Source organism: Chelonia mydas, chromosome 6 (assembly GCF_015237465.2).
Source record: "Chelonia mydas isolate rCheMyd1 chromosome 6, rCheMyd1.pri.v2, whole genome shotgun sequence".
Taxonomy (NCBI): Eukaryota; Metazoa; Chordata; order Testudines; family Cheloniidae; genus Chelonia; species Chelonia mydas.
Genome location: NC_051246.2, coordinates 16,041,996 through 16,047,203, shown reverse-complemented (window position 1 = coordinate 16,047,203; position 5,208 = coordinate 16,041,996). Strand labels below are relative to the sequence as shown.

The following is a 5,208-nucleotide window of genomic DNA, read 5'->3' as shown; positions in this document are numbered from 1 at the left end:
TCTTTAAAAAAAGGGAAGGAGGAGGATCCTGGGAACTACAGGCCAGTCAGCCTCACCTCAGTCCCTGGAAAAATCATGGAGCAGGTCCTCAAGGAATCAATTCTGAAGCACTTAGAGGAGAGGAAAGTGATAAGGAACAGTCAGCATGGATTCACCAAGGGCAAGTCATGCCTGACTAATCTAGTTGCCTTCTATGATGAGATAACTGGCTCTGTGGATGAGGGGAAAGCGGTGGATGTGTTGCTCCTTGACTTTAGCAAAGGTTTTGACACAGTCTCCCACAGTATTCTTGCCAGCAAGTTAAAGAAGTATGGGCTGGATGAATGGACTATAAGGTGGATAGAAAGTTGGCTAGATTGTCGGGCTCAACGGGTAGTGATCAATGGCTCCATGTCTAGTTGGCAGCCGGTATCAAGTGGAGTGCCCCAGGGGTCGGTCCTGGGGCAGGTTTTGTTCAATATCTTCATAAATGATCTGGAGGATGGCATGGATTGCACCCTCAGCAAGTCTGCAGATGACACTAAACTGGGAGGAGAGGTAGATACGCTGGAGGGTAGGGATAGGATACAGAGGGCCCTAGACAAATTAAAGGATTGGGCCAAAAGAAATCTGATGAGGTTCAGCAAGGACAAGTGCAGAGTCCTGCACTTAGGACGGAAGAATCCCATGCACTGCTACAGACTAGGGACCGAATAGCTCGGCAGCAGTTCTGCAGAAAAGGACCTAGGGGTTACAATGGACGAGAAGCTGAATATGAGACAACAGTGTGCCCTTGTTGCCAAGAAGGCCAATGGCATTTTGGGATGTATAAGTAGGGGCATTGCCAGCAGATCGAGGGACGTGATCGTTCCCCTCTATTCGACATTGGTGAGGCCTCATCTGGAGTACAGCGTCCAGTTTTGGGCCCCGCACTACAAGAAGGATGTGGAAAAATTGGAAAGCAACCAGCGGAGGGCAACAAAAATGATTAGGGGACTGGAACACATGACTTATGAGGAGAGGCTGAGGGAACTGGGATTGTTTAGTCTGCGGAAGAGAAGAATGAGGGAGGATTTGATAGCTGCTTTCAACTACCTGAAAGGGGGTTCCAAAGAGGATGGATCTAGACTGTTTTCAGTGGTAGCTGATGACAGAACAAGGAGTAATGGTCTCAAGTTGCAGTGGGGGAGGTTTAGGTTGGATATTAGGAAAAACTTTTTCACTAGGAGGGTGGTAAAACACTGGAATGCGTTGCCTAGGGAGGTGGTGGAATCTCCTTCCTTAGATATTTTTAAGGTCAGGCTTGACAAAGCCCTGGCTAGGATGATTTAGTTGGGGATTGGTCCTGCTTTGAGCAGGGGGTTGGACTAGATGACCTCTTGAGGTCCCTTCCAACCCTGATATTCTATGATTCTATGATTCTATCATCCTAAAGCTCTAGCTCTCTGTGGGGCATGGTGGCTCTGGCTCCCCGGGCTCCTCCTCGTCTTGCTCGGCTGGTACCTCCTGCTCCAGGGAGCCCTCATCTGAGGGTGGGTGCGAGAGACACCAATTGGCCCTTCCAGCAGCAATATGCAGCCCAGATCTCAAACAATCCATGGAGCAGGGAGATGGAGCTGATCCAGTGGCCGGGGACACAGGTGTCCGGGATAGAGAGGGTCAGGGTGTCATTTGGGGGTCAGGGGACCTTGATGTTCCAGATGGAGAGGGTCATAGGGTTATTGAGGGGCCAGGGGACCCTGGTCTTCAGGCTGCAGTGGGGCTGAAGGTTATTGAGGACAGGTGGCTCAGGTGTCCAGAACAGAATGGGGCTGGAGACTTGCTGAGCACAGATCTGGGGTTACTGAGCCCCGTACTGTGCTTGCTTGGGTCTGACCCAAGCCCATGGGACCCATACAGTGTCTGCTGGGGGTGTGGAGGTTCCCACTGGGGCAGTGGCCTGTGGGTCAGGCTCCCCACAGGGTTGGGGAGGGGCTGTAGCCACAGAGACTTGGGCCCGAGGACTTACGGAGCTGGCGAGCAGAGATGGCCCCCAGCAGGACGAGTGCCACGACCAGGAACAGCTTCATCTTGAGCAGACCTGGGGTGGCGAACTGCTGTGAGACAGAAACAGATTGAGCCCCTTCTACCCAGCCCCCCCCCACCAACAGTTAGTGAGCCCATCCCCCTCCCTCCACTTAGCTCGGATTGACCCCCACCCCCCCGCACCTAGGGACCTCCTGCCACTGCACCCTGACCTACCACCTGTCATAAATATAAAGGGAAGGGTGAACCCCTTTAAAATCCCTCCTGGCCAGAGGAAAAATCCTCTCACCTGTAAAGGGTTAAGAAGCTAAAGGTAACCTTGCTGGCACCTGACCAAAATGACCAATGAGGAGACAAGATACTTTCAAAAGCTGGGAGGAGGGAGAAAAACAAAGGGTCTGGGTCTGTCTGTATGCTGCTTTTGCCGGGGACAAAACAGGAATGGAGTCTTAGAACTTTTAGTAAGTAATCTAGCTAAGTATGTGTTAGATTATGATTTCTTTAAATGGCTGAGAAAAGAGCTGTGCTGAATAGAATGACTATTCCTGTCTGTGTGTCTTTTTTGTAGGTTAAGGTTTTGCCTAGAGGGACTCTCTATGTTTTGAATCTAATTACCCTGTAAGGTATCTACCATCCTGATTTTACAGAGGTGATTCCTTTACTTCTATTAAAAGTCTTCTTGTAAGGAAACTGAATGCTTTTTCATTGTTCTAAGATCCAAGGGTTTGGGTCTGTGGTCACCTAAGCAAATTGGTGAGGATTTTTACCAAACCTTCCTCAGGAAGTGGGGTGCAAGGGTTGGGAGGATTTTGGGGGGGAAAGACGTGTCCAAACTACGTTTCCCAGTAAACCCAGATAAAGTTTGGTGGTGGTAGTGGAAATCCAAAGGCAAAGGGTAAAATGAATTTGTACCTTGGGGAAGTTTTAACCTAAGCTGGTAAAAGTAAGCTTAGGAGGTTTTCATGCAGGTCCCCACATCTGTACCCTAGAGTTCAGAGTGGGGAAGGAACCTTGACACCACCAAACTCCTCTGGGCTGATGACCGCCCTCCAGCCAAGGCAGCCATTTCTAGCTAAGGTAGGGCTGGGCCAAGCAAGGGGGAAGAAGAGAGCCTGGGGCCTTGGCTCAGCTGGTGGGGAGGCAGGGGGGCTGTCACTCGCCTGCCCTGTAACACAGGGATAATGGGCTATGGGCATCCATTGACTATTGACAGAAAGTGGCAGAGAGAACCCAGCATGTGCTGTTAGCCTGTGGAACTCCCTGCCACAGGATATAAGGGGCCAAGAGCACTGAGCAGTGCCAGGCCTTTCTGAGCATCAGAGCAGCCTCAGTGGCCAACAGTGAGGCCTTGTGATCTCAGTCTCCAGGGCAGGAGCTGAGCAGCCCCTGGAGTCAGGCAGCGATCTGCTCCTCCCTGCCACAGAGAGGTGAATAATGGCAGTCACTTCTGCAAGGAAACCAGCACTGGCTGCTGTAAGAGCCAGGCCCCAACCGAGTGACCCCACTCTGGAGCGGGTCCCCATCACCCCCCATAGCCCCTGGGGTCACCCAGAGACCCCTCCCACATCCACCTCTGTGATGACTGTGGGTCCTCGGCAAGCTCCGATGGCTACAGCCATCCCAGTCCCTTATATTGGGCTGGAACAGGAAGCTGGGGTTGTGGAAAGAGCCACTATCAGCTCCCAGCCCCTTGTGCTCCTCCTCCCCCCACCCCTCACCCCACGGCTTGCGACACCCCCACACCCAGGCTTGGCTCTGACCCACCAGCTGCCCCATGTCACCCTCCAGGGGCCATCAGAGGAGTTTACAAACGAGCTGTCTACAAAGTGCCCCCAACTCCCATAGACCATAGGGGGTCCTGGAGTCACCCTCTGCTGATGGTAGCAGAGAGCTGGACTCCCAGCCACTCGAGGACCCGCTTTAGAGTGACCCAGACTGTAAGGCTGGGCTAACAGGGGCTGGGGGTCAGGAGAGATGGGCACTGGCAGAGCTGAGGAGGGGGAGAGCCAAGGCTACGCAAACAGGTGCTGTGGGCAGGATTGAGGAACGCTGCTGTCACTCTTCCCCCCCCCCCCCCTCGTCACCAGCCCACTCTCAGGCCCTGCTGGCTCAGGGCGTCCCTGCAGATAAGCATCTCCCCCAAGTGCTGGGCAGGTTTCACAAGAGGATTTCACAAAGCAACGGCCATGCTGGGACCCCGGGGCCGTTTCACCGCTGGCTGCAGTGCTGGGCGCCTGGCCACAGGGAATGGGACAGCAGCCAACGGGCTGGTGCCATCTACCCTGTGAGTGCCAGCATTAGGGTTCCCTCCCCTCCCCCACCAGCACTTCCTGGGGGGCGAACCCCTCAGAGCCATGGACCCCCTCCACTGCCATGGGACCCTGACCAGTGGGCCTGGGACTGGAGTGGGGTGATCACCCAGAGCCTGGCAAGTGGCCCTTCCCTGACTGTGGTGAGCAGGGGCACTGGGACCCCCAAGTCTGGGGGGAACTGGCCAGTGCTGAGCCCTGGGGCACAAATGCACCCCCCTCAGCTTTCCATAGTGCCCCCCCACACAGCTGGCACTGATGCCCCTTGCAGAGTTCATCAGGCCCCATGAGCCCCACTTCCAACCCCCTGGAGAATGTGGAAGCTCTGGGGGCCCCGAGTGCGGGCTCAGCGGGGGCTCTGCCATGGAGCTGCCTTTAGTCCCAGCAGAGTTTCATAGACTCTAAGAGCAGGCAGCCCATTGTGCCGTCTGTCTGTGCTCCTGCATCATACCAGGCACTAGCCCTGCCCAGGGGCTCTTGCCTCCCACCCCAACGGAGCCAGAGCGGAGCCTCTGGAGAGGGCTGGACTGAAAGACTCCGAGTGACGGAGCATCTGCCCCCACCCCGCCCCCACCCTCCACAAGCGAGTTGTCCCCAGGGCTGTGAGCACCGGGGTTACCCCTGCACCTCCCGGCACCTGCCCAGACAGCAGCTGGGTCAGGCTGGGCCTTGGCTTGGTGCATCCTGGGAGAATCGTTAAGTGGGGAAGTTAAGACGGGCTTAGCTGGCTCAGTGGGCAGGACAGAAGGTGGGAGTCAGGACAGCTGGGTTCTTTGCCTGGCTTTGCACCCACCTGTGTTGTGACCTGGACCAGTCACATCCCAGCGCCATGCCTCAATTTCCCCTCCCCACCCTTCTCTATTCAGACTGTGAACTCTTTTGGGTAGGGGGCTGT

The 5,208-nt window shown here is 55.0% G+C and overlaps 1 long non-coding RNA gene across 1 annotated transcript; it reads right to left on the bottom strand.

Moving 5' to 3' along the window:
• Positions 1-1,396: 1,396 nt before the first annotated feature.
• Positions 1,397-3,628, bottom strand: LOC122466216. Its single transcript, XR_006291570.1, has 3 exons — positions 3,576-3,628; positions 1,988-2,075; positions 1,397-1,505 (listed from the first exon to the last, which is right to left on the bottom strand). It is a non-coding gene; the product is annotated as an uncharacterized LOC122466216 (long non-coding RNA).
• Positions 3,629-5,208: the final 1,580 nt, after the last annotated feature.